Genomic DNA, 21,877 nt, shown 5'->3' on the forward strand with positions numbered 1-21,877 from the left:
ATAAATTGAGAACAAACAGTTTACATTGTGTAGTGATACACAGAACCGTTGGGTGAAGCAGTCATAGTTGTTGACTAATCAGAATCAAGGACAGGAACAGTTTTATAATATGAATTAAGGATTTTTAATGAGTAAAAAAAAAAAAGGAGCTTAAAACATTTTGTGTAAATCTTAATGGAACAAGGGAATGGACCATTTAGTTCTTGATTCGTATATCGTATTCATACATTTTAAACGTATTTTCTTTTTTTTAACCTTTATAAACTAAATGGTCCCTTGTTGCATTAAGATTTATACAAAATGTTTCAAGTGCTAGATTTTTTTTTCTTTACTCGTTTAAAATTCTTAATTCCTAATATGAATATAAGGATTATTCAGTTCAATTTGATGGAATTACAACTGAAATTTCTTAAATCTTAAAAATGTGCTTTTTTTGAGTGTTAAGTTGGTTTGAAAATAGTATAGCATGTAATCTATATTATATAGCATATTACATACTGTATATTTCCAATAACTGACAACTGTGGCGGAGCTATCGAGATCGTTTTGAGTAGAGGCATGTTTATTTTAGTGATTTCAGCATTTCTCAGAAATCGCTTACTGCACCTTTAATGTTATTGTGTCGGGTAAATACTGCTGTGACTGACAAAAACAGTTTATGATAGACTATATCATCAGCATAGCATGAGGTTATCGACTTTTCTAGCATGTATAGTATAAGTAACTCACGCTTGTAGATAAACTACAGTTTTAAAATAACTCCTCCAGACCTATAAATACATTAATGTTGACATGCGATTGCATTGACAGACAGGCCAATCGAACATAGGCAAAAGTCCCCAAAAGCAAAACAGTGATTTGCACAAAGCTAGTAGCTTGTTCCTTATTAGAATAAGATTCCCAGCGCTAAAACTATCTAGGAATCAACATCACATCATTAGCGTTTGCGTTTCTGAAGATTACAGCAGTCAGCAACGTCAGAATCTGCGTCACTACTGACGTCCACCACTAGATGGCAGAATCCCTCTGTCTTCAAACCGCTTCAAACACGATGCACCACTTTGCTGTCAGTCACTACCCACTTCTCGACAAATACGCATCACATCCCACATTCAATAAAGCTGTTTGTGATTTTCAGGTCCATCTCCAGGGATACGGTAATATGTTTGTGTCTATTTTTATCTACTCCGTAGCAATATAGATTGAAATGTTTTGAGGAAAAATTAAGAAGTAATTAGATTAAATGGCTCCCTTCAAATAAAATCTGCTTAACGCTTTAGTATGCCATTTAATATGTTAAAATGCTATGTTAAAATATGGTTTTGTGATTTATTAAATCATTGCTTTGTTTGTTTGTGCCTCCCTCAGATTGACACAGCAAAGGTGGACTTGAGTTCATATTTATTCAGCATTATTTAGCAGTTAGGCCTACTTACTTACTGACAGTTTGGGGTGAGGCTAACCTTTCCTACCAGTGGAAGGTCGTGGAAAAGTTTAAAAAGTAATTATTTTTGTCCTTCAGGTTCAAATAAATCCCAGAATGAAAAACAGGCCCGATTTTAACTCAGTTGTTTGACATCAGTGAGTCTATATGCACAAATTAGATTTGAGAGCTATGGACAGACTTTTCATTTTTTGCTCAACTGTTTTATTGACATTAAATTGTTACAATGTTTTGGTCTGGCCTGCTGGCTTTTGTGGTGATTTGTCACGTTTTGAGAGTTTCCGCACATAGGTTTCCCATTTTGCAGGGTTTGTGCTAAAAACATTTTCTGGAGTGATTTGCCTCTGACCTGTGTCCAATTTGTAGATGTCAGAATCGGATACTTTTCACCCGTTCCATATCAAAGCAGCATCTGTTCCAATGCTTGCCTAAAAATATCACCCGTAATGGTTTCCTGATGCTCATCTCCTCAGCAACAGAAGCAAGGGTGATGAAAACCTGCCTGACAGGAATATTACTAAAAAGTGTTGCCCTTTCTCTTTTTTTCTCTTTGATCGCAGTTTCTTTGAGGGATGTCAGGGGAAACTGGGTTTTCATAGTCTTGTTTTTCAGTCCTGAAAAAATATTTGTTTCGCACACTTGCAAAGGGCTTGTTTTTCTGTGGTTTTCTACAAAACTCTTTTTTTTATTATTATTTATTTAAGGAGTACAAGCAGGGCCGGATTAACATAAGGGCTAGGTGGGGCTGAAGCCCCAGGGCCCGCGGGTAGAGGGGGCCCGTGATTGGCTGGAGGAAATGAGATTGACAAGTCATAGGTGGTTGATCTTTGTCTAATAAAATAACAAGAAAAAATGATTGGAAAATGTGCCTGACTGATAAATCCCCGTCCAATCAAAATCACTTTACAATTCGCGCCATATGACATCGCGGGAAACGCCTCTTTGCGTTATGCATGTAGATTAGACAAGCAAGCATTAGACGTTATGCAAGCCTTTATTGCTTGTTCAGCCTCGCTGGTGTTCAAAATGATAAAAAAAGTGATAGTGGTGCGCAAAAAAGGAAAAATAAGCTTGAAAGGGAGAAAAGGGATGCTAACCTTACATCAAAAATTCCAAAACTAACTACTTTGGTTCACATAAAACATCCGAGCCAGTGGAAGACCCCGCGTGCAGCGGCAGCTCACAATTATCTTCACCCACTGCACGTTGAAAAAGGTGAGATAGCAGCTGCATCAAGTTATTATTTTTATTATGAGTTAAGCCCTATTCGGATGGTAATTGTTTCTCATGAAAACGTAAGGTGTTTTCAACATTTACAGGGACGAGTCGATTGATTTTATTGCCGTGGATTCAGAATGTCAGTGTTTTTTTCTCTCATCATCATCACCCGTGTAAAAATCCCAAATTAACTTTCCTACTGTTTTTTGATGAACACCAATGTCGAGTGACTTGTCTCCAATATCTGCCTTTGAAGCACATTTTATCAGTTGCAGTTCTGGTGGCTCCATCCGTACAACTCGACCTCGACACATTCACAACACACGTTAACACAGCGGTAGAGTTACTCACGGAACACTGCAATAATTTGCAATCACAAAAGTTCTTTATTTGCATGTGCTTTAAAGCCCTGCCAGTTAAACATGTCATTCGTGTGCTGTTCTGAGATGCGCCTTTTCTGACCCCATACACCCGAAGCGTGCACACACATTTAAGCCTGTCAAACAGTACCTGACTACTGGACTTCATCTTTCGCGTCTGATTGCGCTACAATACTGTCAATTACACAAAAGGTTTACATAAACACAGTTGGTTATGTCTGAAGTTGAGAAAATCGGACGCGTGTAGGTCTTAAAGTGACAGCATCCTTATAGTTAGCATGCGGACCCTTGTCCTTAAAGGGATAGTTCACCCAAAAATTAAAATCCGTAATCACATACTCACTTTCAAGTTGTTTTAAACCTGAATGAGTTTCTTTCTTCTGTTGAGCACACACACACACACACACACACACACATGTTTGTTTTTGTGAATTGTGGGGACTTTCCATAGACTTCAATGCATTTTACACTGAACAAACTGTACATTCTATCCCCCTACCCTGCCCCTACCCCTAAACCTAACCCTCACAGGAAACTGTGCAAACTTTTACTTTTTCACAAAAACTCATTCTATATGATTTATAAACCCATTTACATTGTGGGGACCGCTGGCTGGTCCCCACGATGTAGGTGAACTCAGGTTTATATTACATCATGGGGACATTTGGTCCCCACAATGTAATATAAACAAAAGCACACACACACACACACACACACACACACACACACACACACACACACACACAAAAATATTTTGAAGAATGTGGGTAACCTAACAGTTGCTGGTCCCCATTAATTTCCATAGTAGGAAAATAATAATAATGTGGAAATCACTGGGGACCATCAACTGTTTGGTTACCCATATTCTTCAAAATAGTTTATTTTGTGTTAATCAGAGGAAAGAATTATTGTCTACTTTACTTCGTGTAAATAAGAGGCTGCAGTAACTTATTTCTGCTAATTTCTATATTTTTAAAAATAACATTATCATTTTGAGATAAAATGCAAGATAGAAAACCAGATGGACAAATCTCCATCTGAATGCATGAGTTGCACTGAGGTGCAATGCAAATTTATTTTTACTGACGTCCACATGAGAAACAATTACCATTTTAATATGAAAGCAAGGGTTTTTATGAATGCTTTCTTTGCCCCTTTAGATAACGACAGAAATAGTCCAATGCACAATGAAATATTGGTGCCATCACACTGTGGAATGGCAATCAGATGAAAGGGGGCCCTCGGTGTTGCTATAGCCCCAGGGCCCAATGTGTTCTTAATCCGGGCCTGAGTACAAGTACTGAGTGTTACTAATTTGATAATTTGTCTGATTTAAGCATTGATATTTGATGTGAACAACCCTTGAGAAATGCATGCATGTGCTTTTGATCTTGTGGTTCAGCGTGTTTGTAGCCTTTTGAATGTTTTAATCTTTAATGAGTCATATCGTACTGGTGAATATATCAGAATCTGAAGCAGATATCCCACACATCTTGGTGAATCAGCCGAGAATCCATCTGGAAAATCTGTTCTGTGTGTGTGACAGAGGGAGATGAAGCACTACCATCTACCCTGCTGAGTCACCTAAAGTGTTATAATGACACGTACATACATTTCCTACGTTTTTTACATGCAAAATATATTTTTAGATTTCCAGGATTACATGCACTTCATCACTGTCAAACTTTCCTTGACTGCAGGTTCAACCGTGAATATACAAAGAATTGCAATGAAATTAAGTCAACAACAAATTAAGGTACAAAAACATTTTATTTTAGTATTATGTGCATTTTTAAATATAATTTTTATATATCTGCCTCTGCGTTTTTTTTTTTCTTCTCTAGTTGCCATCTTGTTTTGATATGAAACATATTAACAGAGTAATCCATTAGATGCACAACCGTTCAGAAGGTTTTTGGAAGAAATCTACATTTATTCAGCAAGGATGCATTAAACTGATGACAGTAAAGACTTTAATGCTACAAAAGTTCCTGTTTCTAATAAATGCTGTTCTTTTGAACTTTGTTCATCAAAGAAACCTGAAAAAATGTATTACAGTTTCCAGAAAAATATTAAGTTTTCAGCATTGATAATAATAAGAACTGTTTCTTGAGCAGCAAATCATTAAATTAGAATGATTTCTGAAGGATCATGTGACACTGAAGACTGGAGTAACGATGCTGAAAATTCAGATTTGATATCAAAGGAAAAAATTACATTTTAAAATATATTCAAATAGAAAACAGTTATTTTAAATTTGTAATATATTTTTTTGCAAACATTACTGTGTTTACTGTATGTTTTATCAAATAAATGCAGCCTTGGTGAGTATAAGAGACTTCTCTCAAAACATTAAAAAATCTTACTGAACCCAAACTTTTGAACGGCAATGTACTGTATGTGTATTTATTTCAGTTAGAAACAAAGTGTTTGCAACATTAACAGTCTTCCTCCAACAGGTTGGTGGAATCCAGGTTAAATTACATATTGGTAGGCAAATAGGTCATTGGTGAACAGGTCAGTGTCATGACCTGCATCTGAGATGAGATTACAATGAAAGATTATTTATTGTTCTTCAACAACTGGTTCAGTCTGTTGATGTCTGTTATTGCTTCAGCAGGTGTGGCATCCAAAAACCAAACACAGATGGTCCAATGCATTGTCTGAGAAGAGGCTTTGTTGTCCATGCGGTGGTGAGGATTCTTGCTTTAAATAAACAGAAATGAAATAATAAAAGTTTTGAATATACTCTGACATACATTCTGTAGTATAGTGCATTACATTCACATATGTCTTGACAGATAATAGTGTGTTTAAACCATATAGACTGTAAAAAAAAAGATGGACAATGCACCTTCACTCTCTTCCATTGTAGTAAGTGACGCCGCCGGTGTGCCAATATGGCGCTGACACCTTAAGTCTGTGAACTTGGAGCCAGAGACTGCGCAGTAGTGAGTGAAAAGTGCATATCAAGGTCCCACCCACTCCTGCACAATTGGTTAATACAGTTTACTGCAGAACAACACATTATGTTGGTGTGAAATAAACAGTTCTGGAAATGTAGAAATCAACATTAAATCCCCAATCTCCTCCCGAAGATCCAGAAAAATTCCTTTGGTGCTTCAGTGACTACTTTGTTCAATCTCAGTTGTCAAAACCCGCATTTTTATAGCATCTAATAACTAACTAAAACCAAACTTATTAAAAGAATGAACACTTGAACTAACATTAGAGTGATAAAAACTAACTAAAATGACAGAAACCATCTTTGGAAAAAAAATATTTGAAGTGTAATTTGATTGTTTAGTTTGTCATATGTCCCATTACATTAGATGGAGAGGGCGGGGTTATGACCTATACTGCATCCAGCCACCTGGGGCGATCAAGAAACTTTGGCTTATCTTGTCAGGACACGTGTGGCACTCTTGGTTTAAACTTATTTTCTTAAAGGTGCTCTAAGCGATCCTGGGTGGAGTAACTTCCTGTTGACGTTCGAAGTGTTGTCAAACAAAACAGAGGCTAGCTAGACCCTCTCTCCTCCTCCTCCTCCCCCTCCCCTCCGTGCTTCCTGAACCAGTCATGAACGCACATTTAAAATCATTCTTGTCGGTTATTGGCTGGAGCATGTTTATTATGTTTTGTGGTCCAGGCTGCACCAGTTTGTTTTTGTTGCCATTTTTGGAGCTTGTGGCGACTACAGAGACCGCATTTTTTTACAGTGTGTTCAGGGGACAGGCAGCTAGCGGATAGTGAGGAGATGTTTGCTGTATGTGACAAAAAATGTTTTGGCCTAAAAACATGTGACATCGCTTAGAGCACCTTTAATGACAAGCTGTGTCTATTAAACCTTTGACAAGTACGATCACAGTGGAACATTCAGAGCTGTGTTGGTACTACTGCTGATCCAGAGAGAGCAGTTGTCATGTATAGGTATGAAACGGCTTCACAAACAGTCTTTTCAACCACGCAGTATAATTATTTCTGTGTTACAGTAATTCATATTTCTTGGAGTTGGAAGTGTGGGAAGTTTTATAGTTCGGATATAAACACTGATGTCTATGGTTGCGATCAAAATAGAGTAAACGTGTATGCTAGTGTACATGCACAGTCGAAAGCACGGCCTTGGAAAGTATGCTTAATTTGACGCATACGCAGGCGTTCGACGCATGCAAAGTTTTGAGCAATCTCCCTCCATGAGTTACAACCCATGTAAACATCTTTGTATTCTTTCATGCTAGAGTTGTACAAATGAGGGTACTTTCTAATCTCTTCCCATAATTTCTCATCTATGTAGGCCTCCTTGTAGCTGTAGCTTGCATGCGTTCCGTCTGTTCTGTTTCTGCAGTTTTTCTTTGACTACCTTGTGAATCGATGCGCCAAGGACAAGAACGTGGCAGTTGCTACCTTGTAGATAAACTAATTACTGCAAAACAATTAAATGCGCGTGTGACCTACGCATACTGTTCTGATGACGAAATTTGCGTCGCGAAAAGTGAAGTATACTTTGTGCTTAAGAAATTAACGAGACACTTAAAATAAAGATGATCAATTACATCATTACACCAGTAGGTGGCGACAAGTGACTGTTAAAAGAATTATTTATGTACTAAAAATTTCAGCCTCTGACCTATGTGTACTTTTGTGCAACTTACAGTGGCAAAAGCTGGATCAGTTTTGTTTAAATATCCCCGTGGGCAAGATTAGGGTTTGGGTTAAAATCAAGGTTGTTTGCGCCTTAGGTTCAGCAACGAATCTACTGTTTGCTTGTTTGTTTGTTTTCTACATAAGATTCTTAACTTTTTTTGGAGGTTTATAAAATTCTTGATGTATTATTACAGGTTTTTCAGATCACTGTCATGGTTTCTGTGTTCTTAAAAGCACCATGGAAAAAATGACTAGATTCTCATATTAGAGAATGAAAAGGTGATTTCTTTTATCCAATTGGAATCTTTATTAAGACTGTAATTATAATTACCTTTATTTGATTGCAATGCAAGTCTAAGGGAGGGGCTCTCGAGTAGCTATTAAAAATCTTATTGCTCAGTTGTTGATCTTTTACATCTTAAAAGACACAATGGAGATGTCAAATATGTTTCAAGTATCGACTTTATCTCAGATGCTTCTTCTGATGCAACTGAACAATGACTTTTAAAAAAAAAAAAATTCTCAAAGCTGTAAATAAAACATTATTTGAACACATTTCACAAGAAATTATTTAATTTTTTTTCACTTCAAAATGTCATGTTTAATTCAAATCTGTGAATTGCTGTTTCTCTGTAATTATTTGTGAAATTCTCTAGCAATTTCTGATTGAACACCGTTTTAAACTAAATCCTTTACCAAATTTGGTCACCAATTATTTGCTATTGGAAGAATTTGATGAGATTTTTTTCAGTTCATATTGTGACTTAGACTGCTCAGTGCTATTGAATGTGGTCTTCTGTACAGTTTGAGACATTGTTGAGATCTCTGGTGAATCTCTGAGGACGTGTGAGATTAATAGGGTATTTTTATCAAGGGACAAATTTGAGAAGCATGATGGTCTCCATTTTCTCTTCATTTAATCTAGAGGAGAAACAACTGAGATAGGCCTGTTAATTAGATCTAATTATCCGAGGGTGTATACGTTGCCTAACTGAATGTATGTATATGTGTGTGTGTGTGTGTGTGTGTGTGTGTGTGTGTGTGTGTGTGTGCGCGCGCGCGCGCTTGTGTGTGAGGAAAAGAGAGGGAGAGATCCATCCCCCCTCTCGGATGGTTAGGTTCCTCAGTCTGAAGCCCGCGGATGATGCTCGTGTTTACGCAGCGCTCGGCGTCTGACCGGTGGATGTAAATATCAGCTTATACGTCGCACAGACTGATTCATGAACATCGCCAAAGGAACCGCTGGAGAGACGCTCCGTTCCTGACTGCAGGAGGATGTATGGCATTATTAACCATCCCCGAAACCATTTAAGGATCTTCAGACATTGATATCTTCATATGCACGTGAATCTTCTGCATTTGAAAGGCTTTCAACGGGCGGGCACACACTGCGCCGTGCGTCTTAACGCAGGACTGCTCTTTTGGACCCGTGCCACGGTTGTCTGTCTCCGTCCCTTCACCCAACCACACCTACCCGTTATATCCTCACCGAATTGCAGCAGCAGCGTCCCCACACCGGATCCCGTCGCGAAAGGGACATTGTGTCTGCGTGAGCGGGTGGAAGAACGCGGATCCACTGCGCTATAAACGCCTGGTGCGCACCGGACCCGCTCAAAGACGCCCGTGTTTTACCGATATGTCAACCCGGTGCGCGTGAACGCTTTGGAGGAGAGGCAGGTGAAATTATCAGCTTTGTCCCGCATCCTGCGCCAAGAAGAAACGCATCACCTTGAGGATTTAAACACACCGACATCCAACTTACCAGGTGAGCCGGTCAGTCAATATGAAATATTAGTGGTAGATTTAATGCACATCACAGTCCGAAATTAACTTTTTTTATTTAGAAAATCAATTTGCAGGGGCATTTTGTTGCTGAATGGATCTTTTTTCCTTCACAAACACTTCCTATTAGCTGCTCAGTTTCTAATGAAGCACTAAACCCCTCTAACTATTGGCCTAAAATATTAGGAATTATGAAAAATACAAAAACAGGATGAGTTACACATTTCTTGCCCCTAGTCTGTAAATATATGGAGCTTTTTTGTCACTTTTTCAGGCATTTCTGCCCCGAGCTCTTGTTAATTTCTGACAATGATGCACATTAGATCTTGTAGGTTCTTCAAGCCAACATCCACCCCAGTCAAAAGCCCTGGAGGAATATTTATGAAACAGCATTAACATTTGGAAGCAAACCTAATGGCATCCATAAGAATCCTTACTGGAATCTGACTGGATAAGCTGTCATTCCTTCAAGATGTTTCTTTTTTTTTTATTAAAAATGTCTATTTTTGTGTTGTACTGAAATAATGTGTTGCTACTGAGCATTTAAAGGAAATCACAATGAAGCAAAGAGTTTGTGGAACATTTTCCTTACATTCTTTTTAATGAAGGGCATTTGTTCTGTTGGTCATTGCAATATTCCTTTTGGGAATAATATATTCAGAAAGGTCAAAATAAGTCCTCAAGTTGGTTAATCAAGTAATATTTACAAAATATGTACACCTTAGTCAAAAATTCTGGAGGAATATGCATAACTTTCTATTGGACTATTGACATCTGGATCCATTAGAATCAGATCCAGTAAAATAAACTGATTTTTTTTTTTATTGGACATTATGTAATCTTTTGCAGAGCTTTGTATGTCTTATACTGAAATAATGTTTTGCTGCTGGACATTTAAAGGAAATCAAATGGTCAATTCCTTTTGATTCTATTGGTGGTTTGAAAGATCCAGTTTTTGTTTGTGTGATGTTTAATTTTCTTTCTAGGATTGGAGAAATAATGATAGAATTCACCTTCCTTCAGGAATTTTAACCAGGTGTATCTGGTTGATAGGGCTCTCTTTCTTCTCATTCACGGCTTGTTGGATTTGTTCATGAATGCGAGATCCATATCTTGCAAAACTGTTTAGTTTGTAATTCGCTCACGTGCGGGGTGAGCGATCTGATGCGGTGTGGTTTCACTGGTTCATCGTTCTATTGTTGTGAATGCATGCACACTCCAGGCCCGCTGATGCTTCATAATTCTGCGGCTCTTGCTGGTAATAAACAAACCTCTCCAGTGCCAGGCTTATGTAAAGCACGTTTCACATGTCAACAGTGTTTCTGAAGACAAAGCTTTCATATATTGGCTTGGAGGATAGGGGATCGTTTCACCATGTGCTTTGGGATATACATGCATGGCTGAAATGTAATTGCCACCTGAATTCAGCTTTTGTCCTTTACTTTCTATATGTGATGATTGTATCTGGGTTTATTGCTTTAGTAGGTTTGCATAATTTATAAGCTTAGTTAAAAGGAATTGGTTCCCTTGTTTCCAAGGAAAACCAACCATTTATAACTTAAACTTAACCGAGAGCAACCTTTTAAAAGCTACTGTGGTGGTACCATGGTACAGTGAGGCTGTCAGAAGGTAATAACATGTTATACACTGGAACCAAAAGAAGCTTTCAGAATGTTTTCTTTTAATTGATTTTATTTATTTATTTATTTTTTGATGATGTCAAATGGTGTCAAGTTTTATTGCAGTTTGTTTTATGGAGCTAACAATTACTTGTCAATTCGTGAACAACATTAATGCATTATGTATCTGGAACTAATGATAGACAATACTTTTATGGCTTTTATTCATCTAGGTTAATGTTAATTCCTACATTTACTAATACGCTAATACATTTAATAACATTTCAAGTTGTATAAATTAAAGTTTAATCCATGCATTTTGAATAAATAATAGTATATTTTTGAATTAGCAATAAATAAATAAAATGTATGTATTGTTAGTCCATTATACATAATACATTAAATACATATTTATTGTAATGTTTTTTTTTTTTGTTATGCTATGGAGTTTCAGTTGTGCGCCAAATAAGGGTTTAGAATAATGATATTATTTGGGAAAGCTAGGTGGCTAGATGGATGGATGGATTTGAGACAGTTGCTGCATCCGAAAAAAATTCTGTTTTGTGTAAAAAATTATGCGAAGAGAGTAGAATGTCTGAATTCATAGTAATCGAAAAACAGTAGCTGAAAATTACCTGGATGACTGGCTACTTCGGGTGAGATTCTGAAGTGTGCATACAATGGACACTTTACTATCCCATGAGGCCATGAGAGAGGATTTGTGAATGGAATTAAAGGGATGTAACGCTGGTAGGTCATGTGACAGTAAAAACATAGCGGACATGTATATCCGAATTCATTCATACTACACGCATTCGTATAATATAGAACATACTTTTTCAATGGTGAAGTAAATTTAAATTCAAATGTAGGACTTTTACTTTACTTTACTTTACTTAATTTCGAGCCATAGAAATAAAAGTATTGTACACAGAAAAATGAATATATTGTACAATACATTATACCCACATTGGGTAAAGAAATAATTGAATAACAGTATCTATAAATAAATTTCAGAGATGTTCAAAGTTTATCTATTATTATAGCTCGAAAAGGAGTGGGAAGAAGACAAACTTATTTAACCCCACCTCCTTTTCATCCTAATGAATGGTTACCAATATAAAGAACAATAAATTTATATACAATATCTGATCTATGTCCTACATTATACCTTAATAATTACATCTAAGTATAGTACATTACACACATATGCAATGTAGATGTTTCTTTCTATGCTTATGTTACTTGTCAATATAAATATTACTGTTATAACTCATATTACCATCGTATATCATTATATATCAATATATTAGTTAAGAATTGTGAATAATACTTCCAATTATGTATAATATACTATAACTTACTATTTAAGCATGACAATTGTATTTACTATTTATATTGGCTTAATGGTGCCCCTACTCAACAGGACACAGCTAGTATCTTCCTGAGAAAGACAGAAATGTCCTACACCAAGGTGTTGTAAAAACAAGCTGGCCTGTAACCGCCTGTTGTTTTTCTTTTTGCTGACGTGTTTCTTTGCCCTCTTAGGCACTGCATGATTTATTTATATTATTTATTTTTTACCCATAGGTTCCATGACTTTGAAAAATAAATCATATGTAAGGACAGTTTATAGACTTCCAGGGGAGAACAAAATATTTAGATATTCCGATAACGTCTAGAGATAACAGTGGAAACGTACACTAGCTGCACAGATGACGAGAGCTTAAATGCTTGTGTTTGTCTCCAGTGCACAGTAAATAACAACTAGATTTGTACATTTTGTTGCTTGCCTGTGCAAAACTCTCCACCTCGAGTGTTCTGGGTGGTTGCCAAGGTGTTGCTATGCAGTTACTAAGGTGTTCAGATTAGTTGTTAGCATGTTGCTTTGCAGTTTCTAAGGTGGTTGCTAGGTGACCAATTCAAAAGAGCCTCTGTGATTATTCTTTTATCGTCACCAAAGCGAAAATCATATCTCTGGTCACAAAGAAAAGTAATAGCACACCTCCTCTCAATAAGCAAAATGACTGGAGATATAATTTATGTCAAGATACACAAAAGGGTTAGGGTTTGATTAAAACACTAACCCAAAGTATGAGCAATAATGATGTTTCCCTCTAATAAGTAGCACTAATAATGGAAAGAATGATAAGTTGGATCTGTATATCACTTTGTATCCATGCTGAAAGTGTAGGATTTACTTTAAAACAATTTTCATTTAGAAATTGCTATTAAATTTCTGAAATAATCACAAAGAAACAGCAAGTAACACATTGAATTAAACCTTACATTTGAAGTAGAAAGACTGAAATAGTATTTTCTTGCAAAACATACTCTTATAATAATAATAATAGTTTTATTCACAGCTTCATTTTTACAGTGCATTTTTTTTTACATGTGATATGCTTTGTTAGAATGATTGTTATTCACAAAACTGGAACAAGATTTTCACAGAAATGCTTCCTTTTCCAAGATCAGCTGGCCGCAGTGTGCAGCAGGCAGACTGAAGAGTGTGTGTATGTGTGTGTGTGTACAAAAGAACGACCTATAAAGATACATGAATTGAGCTGGAATTGCTTGAGAAGGATTGATTGTGCATTTGTATAAGGGTTGTGTTCATGTGTGTCTGTATGTGTATGTCTGTTGGACAGAAAAGGAGTGACAGAGCAGGTCTCGATGTGTATGAGAGAGTAAGACACACACACACACACACACAGAGAAAGTGAGACAGGGCTTGACTCTCTCCGACTGACTAGCCGTGAATAGCCCCCCTGTTATCTCTGCAGTGCACACAGACAGCAGCGCAGCAGGCCAGCCAGGCAGGTGCTGCACAAAAATAGCAGGTGTCTGTTTGGGTTAATACACATAGTTCTCCCTTCCCGTCTCTCCCGGGGGCCGAGCACCCTTCACTGGGGTGCGGCAGCGTCGAGGAGGCCCTCCTCCTTCACATGCACCGTAAGCTCGAGTGACCAAGGGTGACGTCTCGCTGTTGTCCGCAACTTGTTGCGCGTGACCACCGGCCTTGTCCTTTTTCGTGGTCTGCGGACCGAAGGATTGCTCTCGTCTTTTCAACAATAAGGGAGGATTTAAAGCTCAAGGTGTTATTTGGATGTGTTATGGATGTGTGCGGATCTGTGTTTGTGTGTGTTATTCAATCTGGAGGATGTATTTTTATTGTTCAGGCGTTGCTCTTTCGTCGCTCCAGAGAGTTAATTGAGTTCTCGGTTACGTGTCGTTTTAAGTCGGTATGAAACAGAAGTCTTCCCTATTGTGACGTATATTCGAGTGAAAGGGCTTCTCGAACAAGAACAAATGTATAGATGGAATAGAAGTTGTTGGTGTTTAACTGCCACTAGGGTTTATTTCAGCTGGAAACTGCAGTGAAATTTATGTATAGTAAATTTTGTTTTCAGTTTTGCAGAAATGTAGAAACGTACATTTCATCTAGTACTTCCCAAGAGAAGACATGTCATTTGTGATTAGATTCCACCTTCTGAAAACTTAAAGGGATAGTTCACCCAAAAATGAAAATGTGATGTTTATCTGCTTACCCCCAGCGCATCCAAGATGTAGGTGACTTTGTTTCTTCAGTAGAACACAAATGATGATTTTTAACTCCAACCGTTGCCGTCTGTCAGTCAAATAATGCGAGTGAATGGGAACTTCATCTACAAGAGTCGAAAAAACTTGCATAGACAAATCCAAATTAAACCCTGCAGCTCGTGACGACACATTGATGTCCTAAGACACGAAACGATCGGTTTGTGCGAGAAACCGAACAGTATTTATATCATTTTTTTACCTCTAATACACCACTATGTCCAACTGCGTTCAGCACTCGCTTAGTGATGTCTGATCGCGCTTTGACAACGGAAGTAATTTCTCGCGCATATACTTCAATGAGTGCTAGACATCACTGCAGTTGTCAGAGCGCGATCAGACCTCACTAAACGAGTGCTGAACGCAGTTGGACATAGTGGTGTATTAGAGGTAAAAAAAATGATATAAATACTGTTCGGTTTATCGCACAAACCGATCGTTTCGTGTCTTAGGACATCAATGTGTCGTCACGAGCTGCAGGGTTTAATTTGGATTTGTCTGTGCATGTTTTTTGACTCTCATTGATCGAGTTCCCATTCACTCGCATTATTTGACTGACAGACGGCAGCGGTTGGAGTTAAAAATCATCATTTGTGTTCTACTGAAGAAACAAAGTCACCTACATCTTGGATGCGCTGGGGGTAAGCAGATAAACATCAAATTTTCATTTTTGGGTGAACTATCCCTTTAAGTATTGTAGTTTGAAGTCTTCATTTGCTCTCCATTTAATTTTATTGCTGTCTAATAGAAGTAGTTGCGATATTATGCAATTCATACATTTCTCCCTCTCGCTGTTTTCTGTTATATCACTAGTTATATTTTAAAGACTCTTGCTTTCAAATGCAATATGTTCTAGCTATCGTGTCAGAGGCCAAGATCGGACTGATATTAAATCATTAAGTATTGACAGACTGGAGTCACTGGGAGAGATACAGAATTATGGGAGTGCATCAAACACATTTAGAGAAAATTCATTTGACAGTTTATTGATCCTGAAAGGCTTCGTCGTTCTCACGATTTCCTTGAGATACCGCAATTGGTTAACTGCAAGGCAGCGATATTTTCCCTGACAAGAATTTAGGCAAGTAAAAGGCAAGTAAAATGTCCCTTGTGCTCACAGCTTTAGAATCTTGTTCAAAATTCACAGTACATGTACGCTTGTGTCCAGTGGAGTGCATCACATCCAATTGATGTTCTTAAAACAGTATCTTACTCGCCAGTGCAGTTGAGAGGGCTTCAATTATCTCTACGTGCCGTTTGAAAGTTCACATGGGTCACCTTGAGTCATCTGCGGCGCTAACAGTGAGCTGAATGTGAGCTAACAAGCTCCACAGACACGGATAATTCAAGCCAGTCACGGAGTAAAATCGTAATATCATATCATAACAACAGAGTGCACAAGAATCCACAGAACGCAGAACTGTCAGAACTGGCTGTTAGCAGTTTCCTGACAGGAAATGAAAGATGTTAGTTAAGTTTTGAACAAATTAGGCTTGTGAACGACAACCTTTCCCAGGCTGGTTAACTACACCTTTGCAGCTGCTGTGGATGTTATTGGATTAAGGTAAAACCTGTGTCTGATGGTGGCCTGTTTTACATGGTTTTCTAGCTGGTACAAGATGAATCATTAGCTGGTCTAAATTGGTTTAGGTAGTTGATCTTCTGCACTATCTTTGCAAGACTTTTCTTTTCTTTGCTGTTCATTGCAAAAACATTTTCTTTTTCATCCATAAATTCTGTCATCAAAAAAGAAGGTATTTTGAAAAATGCAAAAAGTGTTTTTGTCCATACATTTCAAGTCAACTGGTTTGACTGAGCCTGAAACATTCTTCGAAATATCTTCTTTTGTGCTCAGTGGAAGAGAGTACGTTTCTGGGTGTGAACTATCCCTTTTAAAAAATAAGAATTTTCTTGAGAAGCAAAAAAATATGTTGGCTCAACAACACAAAAAAATAACGCAACAATTTGCATCATTTATTATTTGAGTTATGACAACTTTGAATGAAATTATTTTCAAACAACAAACTACACTGAGATGGAGGAACTTCATAATCTGAAGAGTTCAGATGGAAAAGCCGCTGAACACCACCTCGGTCAAAAATTAGATAATGATATTGAGCGAATGCTTTCCGCACAGAGTATACATTCATCAAATACTTTCGCTTCAAATCCGCTAAATTCCAGCATGTGTCCATGAAATACAGGTTCATTGGCATAAACCGCTTAACGCCACTTCCCTTTGTCAGCAAAAGCCTCTAAGTTCACAGAAAAACCAATCAGAAGATGCGAATCGAATCATATGATGATGAGTTTTTATCATGTTTTGTCCGTCATTACAATGGCAATGACAGGATTTCACGAGTATCAAGTAAACACACTCGGACTTAGAGGTTTTTGCAAAAAAAAAAAAAGTTATTGGTTAAACATTAGTTAATGTATTAACTATCATGAACTAACAATACATTTGTTACTGTATTTACTAACCTTCGTTAACGTTAGTTAAAGGTGCCATCAAATTGAAAATTGAACTTACCTCGGCATAGTTGAATAACAAGAGTTCATTACATGGAAACGACATACAGTGAGTCTCAAACTCCATTGTTTCCTCCTTCTTATATAAATCTAATTTGTTTAAAAGACCTCCGAAGAACAGGCGAATCTCAACATAACACCGACACTGTTACGTAACAGTCGGGGTGTACGCCTTCCAATATTTGCATATGCCAGCCCATGATCGAGGCATTAGACAAGGGCAGCCAGTATTAACGTCTGGATCTGCACAGCTGAATCATCAGACTAGGTAAGCAAGCAAGGACAACAGCGATAAATAACAGATGGAGCAATAATAACTGACATGATCCATGATATCATGATATTTTTAGTGATATTTGTAAATTATCTTTCTAAATGTTTCGTTAGCATGTTGCTAATGTACTGTTAAATGTGGTTAAAGTTACCATCGTTTCTTACTGTATTCACAGAGACAAGAGCCGTCGCTATTTTCATTTTTAAACACTTGCAGTCTGTATAATTCATAAACACAACTTCATTCTTAAATCTCTCCAACAGTGTAGCATTAGCCGTTAGCCACGGAGCATAGCCTCAAACTCATTCAGAATCAAATGTAAACATCCAAATAAATACCATACTTACGCAATTAGACATGCTGCATGACGATCCATTTTGAGGGTTATATTAGCTGTGTGAACTTTGTTTATGCAATGATAGAGTCGAGAGCTTGGGAGGGGGCGGAGAGCGCAAGCAATTAAAGGGGCCGCAGCCTGAATTGGCGCATTTCTAATTATGCCTCAAAATAGGCAGTTAAAAAAATGTATTAAAAAAATCCATGGGGTATTTTGAGCTGAAACTTCACAGACACATTCAGGGGACACCTTAGACTTATATTACATCTTGTAAAAAAACGTTCGATGGCACCTTTAACGAAAATACAGTTGTTCATTGTTTGTTCATGTTAGTTCACAATGCATTAACTAATGTTAACAAGATTTTAATAATGTATTAGTAAATGTTGAAATTAACAATAATAAAGATTAATAAATGCTGTATAAGGGCAGTTCATTATTAGTTCATGTTAACTAGTGCAGTTAATGAACCTTATTGTAAAGCGTTACCACAAAACACGCACATGAATTGAGTAAAGTGACATTTTATGAAAATAAGGCATTTCAAATACTGACTAATTTAAAGTGAAATTACTGAACCTAAACATAGGAGCCTGGTAAAAAAAATGCTCATTTAAAAGAAAAGGTGACAGATGGACTTAGATGTTTTTGCAATCGAACTCTTCATCTGAAACATAAACACAAATTTTTAAGTTGATTACTCAAAAAGATTAAGTCACTCCAACTACTTGAGTTATAGCTCTGTAACCAATTAATCTTATCTATTTCAGTTGAAAACCACAGCTATCATAGAACTGCTAAATGTAACTAAATGTATATTTAATGAACAAATAAGATGTTACTTGTCACTGGCATTGACACAGTCATTGCTTATAGATTCAATGTAGTGTTTACCTTCATGTCATCTTCATGTCATTTTCAAAGCATGCTGGGGAACTAGAAATCCACTACACAATTGCCAAAGTTAACAAGACAATTTCAAAACTTTGGGGTTGTTAAGATTTTTTTTTTTTTTAAGTTTTTAAAAGAAGTCTCTTATGCATACTGCATTTATTTAAAAAAATAAAAAATAGTAAAATAGTAATATTGTGAAATATTATTACAAATAATTGTTTTCTATTTGAATTTATTCCTGTGATACAAAGCTGAATTTTCTGCATCATTACTCCAGTCTTCAGTGTCACATGATTATTCAGAAATGGTTCTAAATTTGTGAAAACATAATTTTGTTTTTCAGAATTCATTGATGAATAGAAAGTTCAAAAGAAAAATATTTATTTTAAAAAAGAAATCTTTGGTAAGCTTACTGACCCCAAGCTTTTGAACATTAGTATAGCTTAAACCAAGTGTATTTGTCTTACTTCATTGGTGGATTGTTTTATCTTGTATTACGCATAAATCTCACTACATTTGGTGAGGTTAATGCATAAAACAAAAAAACTGTTTACTAATGGTGTAAGAAAAACATTATCTGAAAACACATCTTAGCAAGTCTTGAATTCAATTCATTTATTTCCTGCTAGATGTGTGGGTTATATGACAGGCTATTAACACGGCGAGATGAGAGGAAGCTCTTGAAACATATCATGTTCTGAACGCTTTGTATTCCCCAAAGCTCCACCACATAAAAGAGTGCATACAGGCCTGTGAAATCAAATAGACACAACTGGTCATAAGGGGCTCATTTAAAAGCAGTTAGCCACCAATTAGCTACTAAATTTCATCAGCAGTTAAACACACAATGTTCCAGAATTAGCCTCCCAAAACTCACGCAAACTCTTTATTTGTGCTCCACATAACTCTCATTGAAATGTGCCACAATAATGTACCTTGAGCACATCTTAGAATTGTGTACTATCATTTTGGAACATTGCGTTTTGACCAGTGAGGGTTTCGCAGCGCTCTCATAATGTTTTGTGGTGAACAAGGAGACCGTAACAGCCTGTGTAACTCTCACCTCCGTCTTATTGGAATATAAATTCATGCGGTGTGGCTGGCTGGCGTTGGGTAAACAAATAAAATGCTTTTAAAAGTAACCGAGTGCTAGCACTGATGCGAAGCGAAATATTACTCCCTTGCCTTGACTTCCCAGGGTGGCTCCATTGACATCGGTGTGTCCAAAACCACAGGTTTCAAATTGTTTTTTGGGTTTAACCTATCAGGATGTTTCTTTGTTGTTTAAATATGACTGCTGTGTGCATGTTTAAAAGGTGTGCATAACATTTTGAATGGGTTTCACTGTTAAAAAAACTAAATGGAATAATTTGATAGTCTATATTATACGTATTGAGATTTGAATTCATGCATTTTTTGGAAATGCTTGGCAGGGAGGTTATTCAGGGTGATGCTAACTGTAGATAGAGGGGATGAGACAAAAACAAGGCATCCCAAAGGAAAATGTTAGTCCTCAGAGGCTGCTTATATTCTTTAAATTTATATCAATAAAATAAGTAAATAAATACATGTTTTATTCTTTAAGGAATTTAGGACTTTTAGATAAAATTATAATAGCAAACTCACAACTAAATAGTCTTTACTCACACATAATAACCCAAAATATATATTTTAATTTTTATTTTGTATGGCTTCCTTTGGCCTTGATAACAGCTTGCATTCTTGCTGGCATTGTTTTTATGTACTTTTCCACAGTCAAAAAGAAAAACAGCCAAAGAAAAACTAATGTTAAAAAGTCAAGGGTCAAGAGCCTAACTAAAGCAAATCATCAATATATAAACCTCTGTTACTTTTTAATAAGAACTTTTGTAGGTGTATGACAGAAATAAAGTCAATCTGGTTAGTAATAAGAAGCTGGTAATGCGGTTTGTGCAGTTGTTTTAATATCTTCTTTTAACTTCAGTTGATTTAATCTTTTTTCTGTTCTTGTTGTTTCTCTTTCCTTCATTGATTCTGCTTGTTAACAGCAGGTGTTCATCAGTGTCTGAATTCACTCATGTGTTTTCATTCACTTTCTCAGGTGGACTATATTAGTGTACTAATGTAGGGAACAGTGAATGAGGGTATAGGTGTGATTGGGACCACAGCTCAGAGGTCGCGTTAACCGAAAATTTTAAAAAATCTGCAGCCCGTCCATCATTTTGACAGATTATGTAGCTTGTAACTGTAATTCTCACCCCTGTCCAGTAGGTGGTGAGTGCGCTCCAGTGTGGCAGCAAAGCGCGATTTCAGTCTCCAGAATAAAATGAAAACAATGTGCTTGATTACACACAGACGACCAGTTTAAGTCAATTTTATAGTAATAAAGTTACATATGCTTACTTACATAATTAAGTTTTGTTATTTTTCTTGCTGACTACGGAGTTTATGATATATATATATAGCCGCAACACCGGCGGTTGTTGGTGTTTTACCACCGTGGTAGTAAAAATTTGCCACCGTCACAGCCCTATAGACTACTTTCCACGAAAACGTTTGAAAAACTTGTATGTGATGCGTATAAGACAAAGTTGACAGTCTCAGGGGGGAGTGTCTATCAAAGGAAATGTTTGTGACATTGTTGAGCTCTCTTTTGAAACTCTAGAGGAGACGTGAGATTAATTGGTTCTTTTTCTCAGGAGTTGCTGGAGTGCAGAGCAGAACTTACTTTTTGTTTTTTTGGGCACCAAAATCATCACAATTTAAATATGAGATTGGGACAGTATTTGATGATGCTACGCTAAGTTGATGTTTCAGTATCATGAGTTTCACTGTCAAATAATGTAATGTTTTTGTCATAAACATTTGAGTTGTTTTCCCTGTATTTGCTCTTGATCTGTTTATGCACGCTGCGAATAGCATCACCCAGTTATGACATGGACATGCGGAATGCTGGATGCCCCACCATGCTATTGTACGGCTTTTAGAAAGTGGTTAATGCCCCTTTGAAAAGCGCCTGCAATGTGGCAGTATCTGCGAAGAAGTAGATCACACAAGCTCGGCTGGAGAGGGGCATCAATCCCCTGACCTGCTCCCCGCGACACCAGACATACAGGCGGCGGGGGGTTATTCTTCAGAGCGCACATGGCAGAGGAAAAGAAAGAACGAAAAACT

The 21,877-nt window shown here is 37.1% G+C and overlaps 1 protein-coding gene across 1 annotated transcript in view; it reads left to right on the forward strand.

Moving 5' to 3' along the window:
- The first annotated feature begins 9,396 nt into the window (after positions 1 to 9,396).
- sema6ba (sema domain, transmembrane domain (TM), and cytoplasmic domain, (semaphorin) 6Ba) overlaps positions 9,397 to 21,877 on the forward strand; it is a 171,799-nt gene continuing 159,318 nt past the window's right edge. Inside the window, exon 1 of the mRNA XM_067362500.1 lies at positions 9,397 to 9,451. The gene's annotated coding sequence lies outside the window, so the exon portion shown is untranslated. The remainder of the gene's footprint in view (positions 9,452 to 21,877) is intronic.

Source organism: Chanodichthys erythropterus, chromosome 16 (assembly GCF_024489055.1).
Source record: "Chanodichthys erythropterus isolate Z2021 chromosome 16, ASM2448905v1, whole genome shotgun sequence".
NCBI lineage: Eukaryota > Metazoa > Chordata > Actinopteri > Cypriniformes > Xenocyprididae > Chanodichthys > Chanodichthys erythropterus.